General features: G+C 44.3%; 1 pseudogene; it reads left to right on the top strand.

The window, feature by feature from the left end:
- Positions 1-7,578: 7,578 nt before the first annotated feature.
- On the top strand, positions 7,579-8,887 carry LOC109764398 (uncharacterized; annotated as a pseudogene).
- Positions 8,888-16,812: the final 7,925 nt, after the last annotated feature.

Raw genomic sequence — 16,812 nt, 5'->3', positions numbered from 1 at the left:
CAAGTCTCATGTCGCTGCAAGCATGCACCATGATACTTAGGGGCTAATGCGAAGTCATTTTTTGCTCACCTTATTGAAGACCCGACTCATCACATTGTAATGAGCCGGCCCTTGGGGGCTACCAATTGCTCCTATCAACAATTCAAGGTACACAAGTTTTAAAACCATTATATTGAAAGGTCCACTACTCAGTTGGTAAAGCACAAAGCTCTTAACCTTGTGGACGTGGGTTCAAAGCCCCATGGTGGAGTTACATCATATGATGTTATGTTCAATGAAGCATGATCATATTTATAAAGTCCCTGCTCAGTATTGCATAATGACCCGGCCCTTGGGGGCTACACTGGTTGAAATTTTTATGAGTATAAGGCAATTACAAGTCCCAGGTTGCTGCAAGCATAACAACCCGGCACTTGGGGGCTACATATGTGGAATATTCAGTTGTGACTAGTGACTGAGATGAACAATCTGGATTTCTTCAAGGTTGCAACATTTGTATTGAAACAAGTCTTAAGCTATCATTATGTTCCCCTCTTAAGACTTGGGGGCTACAGGTAATATGCACATAAAGGAGGAACATCTTCAAATTCTCAGTTTTGGGCAAATCATGAAGATTAATTGTGTGACCCGGCATTGGCAACAATCATAACCCGGTGTCTATAAACGTTCATGACCCGGGATCATCAGTTTTTATAACCCGGCAATTTTGGCAATGATAAACCGGCAAGTGCTACATTTTCAAACCAGCTGAATATCAGTTGAATATTTGAAGACCAATATTTTTGTCAAATCAGAGCATTGAAGGCCGATTCAAATGGATTCTTTATTTACAAAATATCTTCTGCAAGCAAATTGATTATGAAGCCGGTCTATTGACTCGGATTTTTCAAAAGGAGGAAATGACAAGGACTTAAGGATGATCAAGTGTCGGTTTATAAGAATATTTAACCCGGAGCACAACCCGCCAAATTTGTTCTTGTGTTTATGTTGCAGATCATTTTAACATGGATAAATCCAAATTAAACTGGGGGCTAATGTCGGGGATATACCCCGCGGTATGACCCGGCCGGAAATATGACCCGGCCGGACTTGGCGGTTTACTTGAGACCCGGTTGACACTTGGCGATTCACTAGCGACCTGCCCTGACCAGACGGTTTACAAGCAACCTGCCTGAACATTAAGACTCACTGGTAACCCGGCGGGCGGGACAGACGGATGACAAGGCCCAAGGCCCAGAAGGCCGGTTTATATTAATGGTGGGCCGGTTTATGGGGAAAGCACAAGGAATATTCTCCTACAAAGGAAGCAAGACTAGGACTCCACTTGTAATAGAGTAATCATAATCCTACTAGGACTAGTCATGTAACCCGCCCCTTCAACATATATAAGGAGGGGCAGGGCTCCCCAAAGAGGGACAAGTAAGAAGAAACAATCTTAGGGCTAGACATAACTGGGAGAGCCGGTTTACGACGACTCCCTCGTAATGATAATGAGACCTAGCCACAATAGCATGTAGGGTTGTTACCGGATGATGTTTCCCGGGGCCCGAAGCTGTCTAAACCCTTGTCTTGTGTTGCGTCTCTCGATTCCGCTCAACCCCTCTCAAGCTGCCACATAGATGCGTTGGTCTCACGACTAAGTCCTCACACTAGGACATCTGCCGTGACAATTCCACGACAGATCCCCAACGAAAAGCACACGTCACTCTTGCGGCAACCGTGGGTGATACCCAACAAATCACAAACTGTCTGCAGCACTTGTATGTGTGCGAAGGGGCTCCTGAACCGTTTGTGCTAGAACATTATCGTAGACGGTAATTGTTTGCAAACGTGTGCGATGGAGTCTAGCATGGCAGACGGGTTACGCAGAAAACTCGTGTGCGATGCGGCACAAATCGCACACAGTTCATATGTTGGCCCGTGTGCCTTACATACTGTTTTCCAAACGGCTCGTTACGACAGACCATATGGTTTCACTGCGTCATTAGAAACGCTTAATCACCGATACCACATGTGCGAAAGAATTTAGTGTGTGCTGCATCACACACGATTACATTTTGGAAGGCCTCTGGATCACTGCTCCATATCTCCGACGGTTTCTGGGTCGTGTGGGAAGGACACCCTATTGCACACACTCACTTGGCGACGGCCCCAAATGCCGTCGCGGAAAGGAGTTAAAAACCGTTTGTATAGCACCGACGCGCACCAGTGACATGTCTATGGTTAGGAAACATAACCATCTTTGATAAAAGAGCTAGTCAAATAGAGGCATACTAGGGACACTTATGTTTTGTCTATGTATTCACACATGTACTAAGTTTCCGATTAATACAATTCTAGCATGAATGATAAACATTTATCATGAAATAAGAAAATAAATAATAACTTTATTATTACCTCTAGGGCATATTTCCTTCAGGTGCGCCCTGAGGGCTTGTGGTGCCCTCGGGACTCTTCTGCCTTCCTCTCCAAGTCCTACGTGTGTGTTATGGTCCAAGAAAAATCATCGCGAAAGTTTTATTCCGTTTGGACTCCGTTTGATATTCATTTTCTGTAAAACTCAAAAACAAGGAAAAAAACAGAAACTGGCACTGGGCTCTGGGTCAATAAGTTAGTCCCAAAAATAATATAAAATACATATTAATGCATATAAAATATCCAAAACAGATAATATAATAGCATGTAACAATAAAAAATTATAGATACGTCGGAGACGTATCAGTGTGCTAAACTCGGAGGTGTTGTCCGTTTGGCACTAGATCGGTTGGATCGTGACAGATCGTGAACAGTACGACTACATCAACTGTGTAATAAGCGCTTCCGCTCAGTGATCTACAAGGGTACGTAGATGCTCTTACCCTCTCGTAGCTAAGCATCTTCATGGACAGATTTTGCGTGTACGTATATTTTTGTTTTGTTTTCCATGCAACATTCCTCAACAGAAGCCCTCGAAGACGCTAACATAGAAAGGAACGACAACACCTTATTCCAAATCTGGCAGCACCTCTGCCTCCTCAACGCACCGGCTAGAGGCTCACACAACGACACCCTATGTAGACGCCAGAGTGCAGATCTGGGTCCCACCCTCTCGCCACCTGAGACAGAGGAGGGAACCCATGGGCACGCCAGCAGCCGCGGGTGAGAGATGGTGTCGCCCTTTTTTCGCCCATGAGTTGTTTCGACTTCCTAGCAATTTAAGGCAAGTCATTGTTAGTTCAAACCTAATGTATCTCTATCTCTACTATCGTCTGGGTTTATTAGTCTCCACATATTTCAGGTCATGTATATTAACCATCCATAATAACTAATAAAATATAAATTATATGTAGGAAAGATAATATCATTGAAAAGTACACTCAAATATGATTCCAACAATATAATTATTTATGACATGCATTAAAATTTTGCTAATTAAAGATGTGGTCAAACATTGACCCAAAATACAATGAGGACTAAGGCCAATTCTAGCCAATCTCCTAAAACCGATTAGAGGAGTAAAAATCAGGTTTTACTCCTTTAATCGGGACCTAGCCAAACCCGTAAAACCCATAGAGGAGAATAACTTTACCTCCACAACGTATTCGACGCCTATACTTACTTCATCGCTCGTCGTCCGAGTAAAAATCCCCACCCTCCTATGCCTCTCCTCCCCAATCCCCATCGTCGGCGACTCCTCCACTGTCCTTCGCCGCCCGCTCCTCCCCAAAGGGCGGATCGTATGGCTATCAGTCCCAACCGCCCATCCGTAGCGCGGACCCGTGCCGCCATGAGTGCAACATGGGCGCGTTGTCAAGCGGCTGCCGTCGCGATGATGCGGCCAGATCCCGTCGGCTCGCCGACTTCCCCGACCTCCCCGCACTGCGACAGCCACAATGAAAGTACCTCGGCGTCCAGCAACGGGCGTGGGGGACGTGGGTGGTGGAGATCACCGACCGCGACACCCACAAGTAGCACTGGATTGGCTCCTTACACACAACCGAGCTCGTCGCCCCCGAGCGTGAACGGTGGCAGGTCCGGCTGCACAGCGTCGATGCCCACCTCAACTTCTCGTGGGGTGAGGCGCTCGTCAAGATCGACCTGCCACCACCGGGGGTGGTGACTGCGGCAGTGGCTAGGGAGTACCAGGTGGCGAGGGAGTAGATCACGGCAAAGGCCACCGACAAGGAGTACATGGCGGACCTTCGGTGCCAATACCCTGAGCTGGTGGAGGCAGAGCGCCAGATCTTCGCGGAGCACGTGTCCAGCAGGAGGAAGGTCATCGACGTATCGGGCGACAAGGAGGACGGCGACGCCGACGACGACTTCGACATTGAAGAATGGTCGAGGATCTTCCCCGACAGTGGCAATGATAGCACAGGGCCTGACTCCATGGGCAGTGGGATTTGGTGGGCGGAGTGGCTTGCCCTCGCAAAGTCCGACGATTAATGTTTTAGTTTGACTATGCTTCCGTGGTTTTTAATGTAAATTATGTTTAGTTTTAAGTTCAAGTTCATGTTCAGGTTTAAACTAGACTATGTTTCGGTAGATGCTTATGTACATTACGTGTCAAATTTCTATTTAGAAGTTTGTTTAAATCGATTCTATGTTGAACTTATGAATATTTGCTTTTTACTCCGCCAAATTTAGGAGTTTGGCTAGGTCCGATCAAAACTTAATGGAGTAAAAAAATACTCCACTAAGTATACTCCACCGTTATGCTCCCCTATTTTTACGGGTCGGCTAGAGTTGACCTAAAAGCATCTACAATCGGGCGCCCCAAACCGGCCTTAAACGCCTGGGCGGGCCGTCCGTTCACTAACCGATCACGAAAATGTGACCTAGCCGGGCGCCTCAAACGGGCCTCAAACGCCCGGGCTGTCCGGCGCCCCTCATATCCAGCCCAAATATATGGCGGATATGAGGCTGCCCGGGCGCACCCGAGCGCGTCCGACACGTCAGCCCAGCCTACCCTGACCCCACTCCATCCCCACAAATATTCCCAATTCAGAAACCCTACCTCGCTCCACTCTCTCTCCGTCTCTTCTTCCCCCTCTTATTTCTCCGATTCGATCCCGTCCGATGACTCCGGCGACCATGTCGAGCGCCAATAGCCGCTTTGACTCCGACCTCCACATCGACGAGGAGCTGGCCCTCCGCATTGCCCCCGAGAGGTCCAAGGTGGACACGGGGGGCAGTTCGGATCGGCCGCCTCGCCTCTCCCCGCCGGCGCTGGCTCTTCCGGCCCGCGCATAGCTCCGTGAGGGCTGCATAGTCCGCGCCTCCCCCACGTTGTCCCCTGCCCCCACTGGTTGTTGCTTCCCCACGCGGGCAGCGGTGGGTGCTTGTGCGCGCCCAGCCGGCCTGGAGGCGCACACAGGAGTCGGAGGTGCGCACCGCGCGCCGCGAGAGGTGGTGGGCAAGGGAGAGGGATGCGGCGGAGAGCTCTGTCCGCCGCCGCCGCGGGTTACCAGCGAAGCCCGATGAGGACGAGCGGCTCCTCGCGTGGGTCTACCGCTGGTCGCTTACGATGGCAGAGACGGACGCTCGGCGGCTCCGCTGGAAGAACACGAGGGCACTCCGGCTTGCCATCAAGCAGTCCGAGCGCGAGGCCAAGGAGAAGGCGACGGAGGCGGCTCGGCTGGCGAAGCTCAAGCGGCAGCAGGACCGGGTCGTCCGGCGGCTCAAAGGGCTCATCGTCGTCTCCTCCTCCTCCTCCGATGACGACGACGACGGCGACAACCACGGCGCCTCGTCCGATGACTCGGACAATCCTTCACCATCCGCCGACGGTTACAGTTGCACCGGCGACCGGAAGAGGAAAGGGCCGGCGAGGAAGTGGTGAAGATCCGCTTTCTTCAATCTACCCCTAATAATAAAGCAGCGAGTACTTCTGGTCATTCGTCGCATACATTTTACAAAGAAGTCCCTGCACGTTCGTGAAATCAACCCACGCGCGGTCCCATAAGTGAGAGCAGAAAAACATTTCGTATTTTGCATAAAACCCCCAGAGGTTTCGGTTAATTAATCTGCAGTCCTATTTTAAGTGGGAACATAAAACTCCTTGATTTATTCAGAAACCCCCCCGAGAGTTTTGTTAATTAAGATGTCGTCCGTCTAGAAATTAACCTTTTTATATAGATTCAAATGTTTTTTTTCCAAATATTCGTATCTTTTAAACCGTAACTCCTATTTTAGAATGTTATATATGAAAATTGAATAGAAAAATGTCTACAATATGAACATGATGTTATTTTTATCCATTAACCATTTTTAAATGTTGTTTAGGGACAGATTCAAATGCTGTAAAAAATATTCATGTCTTTTAAACCTTAACTCCAATTTTAATATGTTATACTGTAAATATATGTAGAATCTCAATATGATGTTGTTTCACATGTCAATAATTTTTTAAATGTTGTTTAGGATGGACCGTTAATTAGTAGTGGATGATCCGTCTTTTTTTGTACTGGTGCCGATTCAAATGGAAAATGAACACCTTAACAAAAACAAATTGGAGGCGAAAGAAACCATCTATAACCATGCATGTCCATCGGCGAGAGTCGGAAGAAGGATAAATGGCAAGATTGGTAAGATGCCTTGTTGAAATAAATAAAGGATGGACCTATTGGGGTCTTGAGTAGTCATGGTTATTGTGTTAGGGCCGTGTGGTATTTGTTTCCTCCCGTTGCAACCCATGGGCTTTTTTGCTCGTTTAATTTCAAGTATTTAGATGTAGTTTAAAGTTGTCCGTCGTTTATGTGAACTTTGACGGTCTTTTGAACATCCCTTGGTGATCTTTTGGTGAACGTATTGTGCTTGGCTACGTTCGTTTCTATGTCCATTTGTAGTTCGATTGATGTTGCATCGTTTAGTATGGATACACGGGATCGGATATGAGATACACGGATGTGGACGAAATGATTTGAGAAGTGACCGATCAGTACCCACAGACGAGTCCGGCGGGCTCATGCGGGCGTTTGAGGGCCCAGATTTTCCTAGTCTGGTGGTAGATGCTCTAATAAACCTAGACGGAGCTAATACTAACCTCTAACTAATAATACATTTATATGCACTTCTAGCATACCTGAAGATGTGGTGTTTCCACCTCTGTTTCCCGCACGAAATCATCTCCGTCTTGTTGCAGATCGAGCCTCTGCAGCAGATCTTCCACATCTTCCCTTCCCCGTTTGATTGATGTTGCTAAAGCGTTAAACAGCCCGTCGGACTCCGACTTCCTAGCGCGGTCAGATTTGAATTGAACCGCACAGGCGGTTCCGCATCTGTTATAAATACGCGCGTGCACGGCGCCGGAAGAAGTCCATCGAAGCCAGAAACACGCTAGTACGAGTATTGTTTTCGCGGCCCCGCGACGGCGACCCGGCCTGCGAATCACCATTTGCGTCTCCTGCTCCGTTACCTTGCGTCCCCTGCGGCCACGAAACAAGGGTGCTCTTGGATCAAGAATTAGAATCTGTTTAAAAGGCTGAAGAATTAGCTGCTGCGTGCGACGATGGCTACGGCTAAGAGAACCAAGGCGAAAGCTGACAGGGCCAAAGCCGCGGAAGTAGCCAAGACAGGGCCAACGCCTACGAGGCCGAGATGGCAGCCGACGCGGATGCTGTACGGGCCGCCAGGATTGCCAAGAGGAAGGCCAGAGAGGCCAAAAAATGTCACTATGACCTACTCCCTCCGTTCTCAAATATTTGTCTTTTAGAGATTTCAAATGGACTACCACATATGGATGTATATAGACATATTTTATAGTGTAGATTCATTTATTTTGCTCTGTATGTAGTCACTTGTTCAAATCTCTAGAAAGACAACTATTTAGGAACGGATGGAGTAATTACCATGACTTTAAGTATTTTGTTTCATTCTTTCACTAACTTGATATTAATGGGACAATGCAGCATCTATCCCTGCCATGCGTTATACGTCCCCTGCTTCCCGTGACACGCCCGATCCCATGGCTACTCTACAGTTCAAGTCAGTCAAAATCACATCAATCAAAGAGTGCTTACACTGGCCACTGCAAGTGTTTGGTATCGTTGCTGCACGTGATATCCGGGATAACAAGCGCAACATTATTTTCCACCGCATTTATTTGTTTTCCCAAGTTGCATGCATTTTGCTCTTGCACACTCTCTCCTTGCCTCATTAATTAAAGTTTACAAAATTTTGACTTTGGAAAATATGCATTATAATTTGACAAGGAGAGAGTGCATGGAATATATTATAATAGATTGGTTGTTGCATTATATCCACTTGATGTAGTCTTATTACTAAGTAGAACATAATTATTGACCTACATACTTGTTTCGATCATGCAGGATCCATATCTTGCATTGACCGGCCCAGTCGAGCTATTGCGGTGTCAATAGACCCTTCCTACATTGAGGTTTCCCTGAAAGTCAAGGGCACTACAAAAGCTGAGGATAAAGATCTGAGTGATCTTGTTGTGACTTACAGAAGTGGGTATTGCCTAACTGGTGTTTACCCTAGCAGGCTCAGCACGCTGAAATTTGAATTCAGCCACGTTAGTTTCACTGTGGAGGCCACAATCTGTATAAAACTCACTAGTGGGTCATGGCCAATTGGTTTCCAAAGTGTATTCACTGCTGGCACCTCTACTGATGATGTCCTCGTCAAATTACTTGATTCCGGACATGACGGGTTGCCTGTCGATGCCAATGGTGTGACCAAGCTCTCGCGTCGCGTGGTTTCTGTTGGATTTGAGAAGTTTCTAAAGGTTTATCTCATGGCAATTTCGATTAATGAGAAACAAGTTGTTGAGAGTAGCGAGGCAACTTTTAAGCCTGAGAGGGCTGGCATTAGCCTAATCAATCTTAGTCTTGGCTTCTGTAGTATGGAAGTTGCCGTTGCTTGGTCATGTTTCTGTGATGAGTGACTTGTTCTTATAATTTTCTCTGGAGACACCATTTGAAACCACTTACATTTTCCTATAAAAATGATACACTTACGGGCAATTGTTACGGAAAGCATGGCTACGCGCTGATGTGGCAGAAAGAGACAGCGATGTGAGCCGTAATTCACGCAAAGTGAAAAATTGAGCGCCAATCAGCTGGCTCCACCTCGGTGCGTAGATAATTTCCGTGGCAGTCCGTCCATAAGTGTATAGCATCATTGGCCTTGCTAGCTCCTATTGCACTGACAGTAATAATACTACCTTCTCTATTCCTTAGCTCAATTCTATTTTGCTTCCTTTGAAGTTTTTCAGTCTCTAATCAGATTAATCAGTTGTAGACACGTGTAATTCTGGGTACATGGGCAGGTACCATTCCCGTGTGCCTGTAGCTAAAGGGGGAGAAGCACGCTCTCGACACTACGCCGCCCTTATCTCTCTATTTTCTCCCTTTTCCCCGAGAGGTCTTCTCCAATCCCGTGCACGACTCAGTTAACCGCCGCTTTGCCACCGTATCCTCCTATGAAATGTGGCTCACCTCCTTCCATCGGGGCTAATTTTTTTTAAATAATACATTTTTTATTAATTTTCATAAATATTACGCTGGATAAAAAATTTCAAAAATAATACACCGTCGGCCCGCTGCAGGCCGACTGGGCCTAGTCAGCCCACAGCAGGCTGATTGGACTCCAGTCGGCCTACAGCTGGCCGACTGGCCCCTGTCAGCCCACTGTGGGCCGACTGGAGCTAATTAGCTCGCTGTGAGCTAATTGTTTTTGCAAAAAAAGTAGGCATAAAAAATATGTTTATAAAAATGTTAATTATGTAATTAAAAAATGTTAAACGTGTATAAAAAATGTTCCTAATGTATACAAAAAATGTACAATATATATGCAAAAAAGTTGACATAAAAATATGTTTTAAAAAGTGTTAAACATGTATTTAAAAATTGTTAAATGTGTGTATAAAAAATGTTCCTTATTTATACAAAAAAATATAGAATGTGTATGAAAAAAAGTTGACACCAAAAAAATATGTTTGAAAAGTTGACATTTTTTCAAATACATGATTAAAAATTGTTAAATGTGTGTATAAAAAATGTTTCTTATCTATTCAAAAAATATTGAATGTGTATGAAAAAAGTTGACACCAAAAAAAATATGTTTGAAAAAAATGTTCAGGGGCCAGTCATCCAGCTGTAGGCCGACTGGAGTCCAATCGGCCTGCTGTGGGCCGACTAGGCCAGTCGGCTTGCAGTGGGCCGACGGTGTATTATTTTGAAAAAAAATTATCCAGCGTAATATTTATGAAAATTAATTAAAAATGTATTATTAAAAAAAATAGCCCCATCGGGAACCATGGCAGCCGGAAAAAAATCCTCTACGACTAGGTCATCTGCTCCTCATCGGTAGACCCTCTCCCGCGGCTAACGTGTGGAAAAATGGATCTCAAAGCAGTACTGAGTATCGAATCCGGCTTTCTTCTTCTCCGGCGCCCCAATCCTACTTCTAGCGCTTCCTCATCTCAGAGGTGGGCATAAAAACCGACCAACCAAAAACTAAACCGAAACCGACACCGATTTGTTTTTGAATTTTTGGTTGTTTAGCGAGTACTGAAAAATAATCTGTTTTGTGTGTTATTAATCGAACAAAATTCAAACTATTGGTATTTGAAGCAGCTAATCGATAAGCCGAATTCATACAACCAATATATGTTGCCTCGTTGAGTAGTCCTCCCGCCAGCCAAGCCAAATAGAAGAGCATATACAGCTGCGGCACCAAATCCGGGCGCCCAAACGCCCGCGGACGCGTCCAGGCATGTCCACGGACAGTGGCCGGGCAAGGCACGAATTGCCGCTTCCACAACCGTCTATCTCAAATCCGGTACTTTATATCCATACTAAAGCATGCAATGCGAATAAAAAGTAAGTACAAATCAAATATACATTGAAATGCACATATAATAAACATTTTGACCACCGAAAAATTCCACAATTCACATAATCTATATAAACTACAGACAAGTTTAAACTAGATTACTAAATGCTTGAAATAAAGACGGAGACAGCAGAGCTTCACCACTTCCTCGGCCCTTTGCTTGTCCGGTCATCGGCACTGGCAGACACTAGAACTCACCGTTGCCCTTCCAGAGCAGCGGCCGAAGGCGGAGGAGGTGGATGGAGGGGCATCACAGATTGAGCTGCCTCGCGCGGAGTTGCACGCAGGGCGGGAAGGGCTAGCCCCGGCGTCGGCGTTGCAGCTGCGGGCAATAGGCGACATCGCAGCAGATCCGGAACTGTTGCCCTTGTCCACCCATGACCGCTACAACATGATGCGTAGGGCCAGCTCATCCTCGTAACTGGTCGCATCGCGAAGGAATGCGTCATGATGTCTTGCACGTGCACATGGTTTAGTTGTAGAATTTTCGAAATAAGAGTATCGATCTCACGGGGAGCACATGAATCAATCTTTTGTCTCTTGAAGGGTTTAAATAGCTATGTCTGCAAGTTGAGAGAAATCGAAAGCAGTGGTGATATAGTAGCAACGGTGTAACGTGCATAAAAGTAAAGTACTGAAATGCAGGGATTGTAAACAAGGGTGATGAAATCAATCGATACCTAATAATAAAATGGCTATTGCTTCTTGCGGTACATCATGAAAATTGCCACCAAAGTTGCAAAATATTACCCACCAGTGCCATCTATAAGTGATAAAAAAGTTTCACACAGTGGAATCCCCTGCCTCGACCGGCCCATGCAGTAGGGACCTCCTATACTGCGCTCTACGTGCTGGGAGAAGACACAGCGCGTCCGTTTGGGCCGGCCCATGTCCCGGCGGCCTGTTTCTTCAATTTTGTTTTTTATTTTCCTTGTCCGTTTTGTTTTTTCTACTTTAAATAATTTGAGACTTCAAAAAGTTTCTAAAAAATAAAAAAGTGAATTTTAAAATAAAATATTTAATAAATCATAAAATGTTTGTGGATTCAAAAAATGTTCACGATTTTATAAGAAAATGTTTGCTTATTCAAAAACTATTCGAAATTTTGAAAACAAAAGTTCGGGGAATAGAAAAATGTTCATGATTTTTTTAAGTTCATATATTATTTTCGAAGAAATTGAACAAAATTTCGCCAATTCAGAAAATATTCATCAATGGAAAAATATTTCCTGAAAATTCAGAAACTCTTCGTGACTTACAAAATAGTTTACTCATTCATAAAATGTTCGCTGATTCAAAAAATGATCATGTATTTCAAAAAATGTTCATTAAATCAAAAAAATATTAGTTAAATCAAAAAATGTTCGTTAAATTTAAAAAAATCGTGAATTTTAAAAATTGTTCCACCAATTTTCAAAACAATATTCATCCATTCTAGAAATGCTCGCCGATTCAAGAAAATTGTTAAAAAATTGTCCATAATTTCAAAAAAAGTTTGCAAGTAGTATAAAATGTTCATTAATTCAAAAATATTCTTGAGTTTAGAAAATATTTGAAAATTTGTTAAACTGTTCATAAATTTGAAAAATGTCACGATTTCAAATATGTTCATGAGTTAAAAAAATGTTTATGATTTTAAAAATTGAAAGTGATAGTGTATCTCGGTGGTGAAGCAAAAATGTGATCATGGCCATTGGAGATTATGATTTTTTTTTCTCTTGTTGTAACGCACATGCCCTCTTGCTAGTAATACTAAGGTGTTCCAGAGTATGAATTCCCCACTAGAGTGCATCTATGGAGGTGCCTAACCATAATGCTACGTAGGATTTCTAAGCACTTTGCATATCCTATATATACCTAAATAGATGAACCCCACTATCTTAGTTCTCTCTACATGCAGCCCCTCCACCTCAGCAAAGTTGCCACGTCACTATCTAAATTTCCTACTCTGCATGCATTTTACATATAGACTATGCATGTCAGTTACCAATGGCCAGTGCTTTTCCGCGTCAGCGTTCTTTTCCCCAAAAAAAATCTCACAACGCAGGCTCCATCTTCTCCACGAGAGCACCTCTCCCTCTTCACCTTCTTCAATATACACTATTTTTTCCCACATAAATGGAAGGATTTCCTTAACGAACGTAGTTGCTCTCGAATTTAAGCAGCGGAACTACTCGTTCCCATCGTCGCCACATCCCCAGCTCAACAATCGTGAGGTTTTGCCCTTGGATAATCAACCTTCACGTGATAATTTTGAAGTCTTTCTAGTGGATAACCATCATCTATTGGTGCTGCGCGTGTTAGCTGGGAGCATGGGATACATCTGCTCCTCATCGGTAGACCCTCTCCCGTGGCTAACGCGTGGCAAAATGGATCTCAAAGCAGTACTGAGTATCGAATCCGGCTTTCTTCTTCTTCGGCGCCCCAATTCTACTTCTAGCGCTTCCTCATCTCAAGGGTGGGCATAAAAACCGACCAACCAAAAACTAAACCGAAACCGACACCGATTTTTTTTTGAATTTTTGGTTGTTTATCGAGTACAGAAAAAATAATCTGTTTTGTGTGTTATTAATCGAACAAAATTCAAACGATTGGTATTTGAAGCAGCTAATCGATAAGCCGAATTCATACAACCAATATATGTTGCCTCGTTGAGTAGTCCTCCCGCCAGCCAAGCCAATTAGAAGAGCATATACTGCTGCGGACACCAAATCCGGGTGCCCAAACGCTCGTGGAAGCGTCCAGGCATGTCCACGGACAGTGGCCGGGCAAGGCACGAATTGCCGCGTCAACAACCATCTATCTCAAATCCGGTACTTTATATCCATACTAAAGCATGCAATGCGAATAAAAAGTAAGTACAAATCAAATATACATTGAAATGCACATATAATAAACATTTTGACCACCGAAAAATTCCACAATTCACATAATCTATATAAACTACAGACAAGTTTAAACTAGATTACTAAATACTTGAAATAAAGACGGAGACGACAGAGCTTCACCACTTCCTCGGCCCTTTGCTTGTCCGGTCATCGGTACTGGCAGACACTAAAACTCACCGCTGCCCTTCCAGAGCAGCGGCCGAAGGGGGAGGAGGTGGATGGAGGGGCGTCACAGATTGAGCTGCCCCACGCGGAGTTGCACGCAGGGCGGGAAGGGCTAGCTCCGGCGTCGGCGTTGCAGCTGCGGGCAATAGGCAACATCGCAGCAGATCCGGAACTATCGCCCTTGTCCACCCATGACCGCTACAACATGATGCGGAGGGCCAGCTCATCCTCGTAACTGGTTGCATCGCGGAGGAATGCGTCTTGATGTCTTGCACGTGCACATGGTTTAGTTGTAGAATTTTCGAAATAAAAGTATCGATCTCACAGGGAGTACATGAATCAATCTTTTGTCTCTTGAAGGATTTAAATAGCTATGACTGCAAGTTGAGAGAAATCGAAAGCAGTGGTGATATAGTAGCAACGGTGTAACGTGTATAAAAGTAAAGTACCGAAATGCAGGGATTGTAAACAAGGATGATGAAATCAATCTATACCTAATAATAAAAGGGCTATTGCTTCTTGCGGTACGTCATGAAAATTGCCACCAAAGTTGCAAAATATTACCCACCAGTGCCATCTATAAGTGATAAAAAAAGTTTCACACAGCGGAATCCCCTGCCTCGACCGGCCCATGCAGTAGGGACCTCCTATACTGCGCTTCGCGTGCTGGGAGAAGACACAGCGCGTCCGTTTGGGCCGGCCCATGTCCCGGCGGCCTGTTTCTTCAATTTTGTTTTTTGTTTTCCTTGTCCGTTTTGTTTTTTTCTACTTTAAATAATTTGAGACTTCAAAAAAGCTTCTAGAAAATAAAAATGTTTGTGGATTCAAAAAATGTTCGCGGTTTTATAAGAAAATGTTTGCTTATTCAAAAACTATTCGAAATTTTGAAAACAAAAGTTCGGCGAATAGAAAAATGTTCATGATTTTTTTAAGTTCATATATTATTTTCTAAGAAATTGAACAAAATTTCGCCAATTCAAAAAATATTCATGAATGGAAAAATATATCCTGAAAATTCAGAAACTCTTCGTGACTTACAAAATAGTTTACTCATTCATAAAATGTTCGCTGATTCAAAAAATGATCATGCATTTCAAAAAATGTTCATTAAATCAAAAAAATATTCGTTAAATCAAAAATGTTTGTTAAATTTAAAAAATGTTCGTGAATTTTAAAAATTGGTCCACCAATTTTCAAAACAATATTCGTCCATTCTAGAAATTCTCGCCGATTCAAGAAAATTGTTAAAAAATTGTTCATAATTTCAAAAAAAGTTTGCAAGTAGTATAAAATGTTCATTAATTCAAAAATATTCTTGAGTTTAGAAAATATTTGAAAATTTGTTAAACTGTTCATAAATTTGAAAAATGACATGATTTCAAATATGTTCACGAGTTAAAAAGATGTTTATGATTTCATGAAATTGAGAGTGATAGTGTATCTCATGTCACATTCCCTCTCCGGACCAGCTTATCTTTGCAGCCTCAAGAGTCAAGATCGGGATTCTGCTGTTCCGAGGCTCCCGCCGTGTAGTACTTTGCACATAGAAGAAGAAGATGAGAACGATTTGTAGTCCAGTTTTTCCTAGATCGTAGATTGGATGTCAGTTGTTACAACTCCACCACAGCAAGGCAGATTGTTTCTGTTTTGACTAGTCCGGTTTTGAATTGCTTGCATTGGGTTGTTTCTATTTTACTCTGCTAGGGTAGTACCGTGTAGTACCCCCTACTGCAACAATCCGGAACGATCCGGGACAAAGGGAGATACACCCTGTCACGTACCTATCCCCGCAACCAGCTGGCTCGCCAGCAGTAATAATCTTCCGTCCAAAATTGGCATATGTTGGATGGTTGAGTTTAGAGAAAACCAGTTTCAGGAAGGGGAGGGTGATTCCTAGCCATTTTCGTAGTTTAAGGATGAATGTTAGACGGTTTTAGAGTTCATGATTAAATCTTAGACAAATGAAAGAGTTCAAGGTTGTAATATGGACTCCTCACAAATATCAAATATTGGGATTGAAGTTTGATGGTGCTTCAACGTTGTACCCTCGTAGGAGATGTCGTCTTGGGATAACAGGGGTGGTGGACGAGTTCTGTTCTAGGAAATGGACAAACGGTGGCCGTCTAGCTAGTATTTTTCCAATTGGACACATTGTGCTCCTCTTCCTCGGGTGGTACTCAACCGGGGGGGGGGGCAACACCCTCGATCCTAGGCAAGATGGGATAATTTCCCCTTTATGGCCGCACTGACACGTCAGTTGTGAGCGCGAGCAAGGGTGTGCCCGAGTTCTTGTTCTGTTTTTTGCAAGACTTTGATGATTTTCCTTCAACAATGGGCTTTCTCTAAGACTTTGCTTACTCTCTGGCCTTGTTGTGGTGCTTTTTTTGCAAGAAAACTTCTAATCTATTCATTCTCAATCATGGTAGTACAAGGAACACCAGAAATAATATAAATTACAACCAGGTCCGTGGATCACCTAGCGATGACTACAAGCACTAGGGCGAGCCGAAGGCGCGCCGCCGTCATTGCCCCTCCCTCATTGGAGCCGGGCAAACCTTTTTATAGTAGATAGTCGGGAAGTCGTCGTGCTAAGACCCCATAGGACCATCGCACCAGAGCAGCAACCATCACCGATGAAGAAAGTCATAGATTGAAAGGACCAAACATGTAAACACCCAAACGAAGAAGACCAGATCCAAACAGATCGACCGAAGAGCAGCACCGATCGAACCCTGCGAGATCGGACGGAGGCACACCTCCACACGCCCTTCAGTGAAGCTAGACGCACCATTGGGACATGGACAAGGAGACATTATACCTACTTTGGGACACAGCCGTGGCCACACGGTCCCAAGTCCCAACCAAGACGTTGAAACTAACGAAAACGAGAACGGGGTCCCTCCCACCGGCGAGGGGCCGA

The sequence above is a fragment of the Aegilops tauschii genome, chromosome 7 (genome assembly GCF_002575655.3).
Source record: "Aegilops tauschii subsp. strangulata cultivar AL8/78 chromosome 7, Aet v6.0, whole genome shotgun sequence".
Lineage (NCBI taxonomy): Eukaryota > Viridiplantae > Streptophyta > Magnoliopsida > Poales > Poaceae > Aegilops > Aegilops tauschii.
This window is presented reverse-complemented; position numbering and strand designations above follow the sequence as displayed.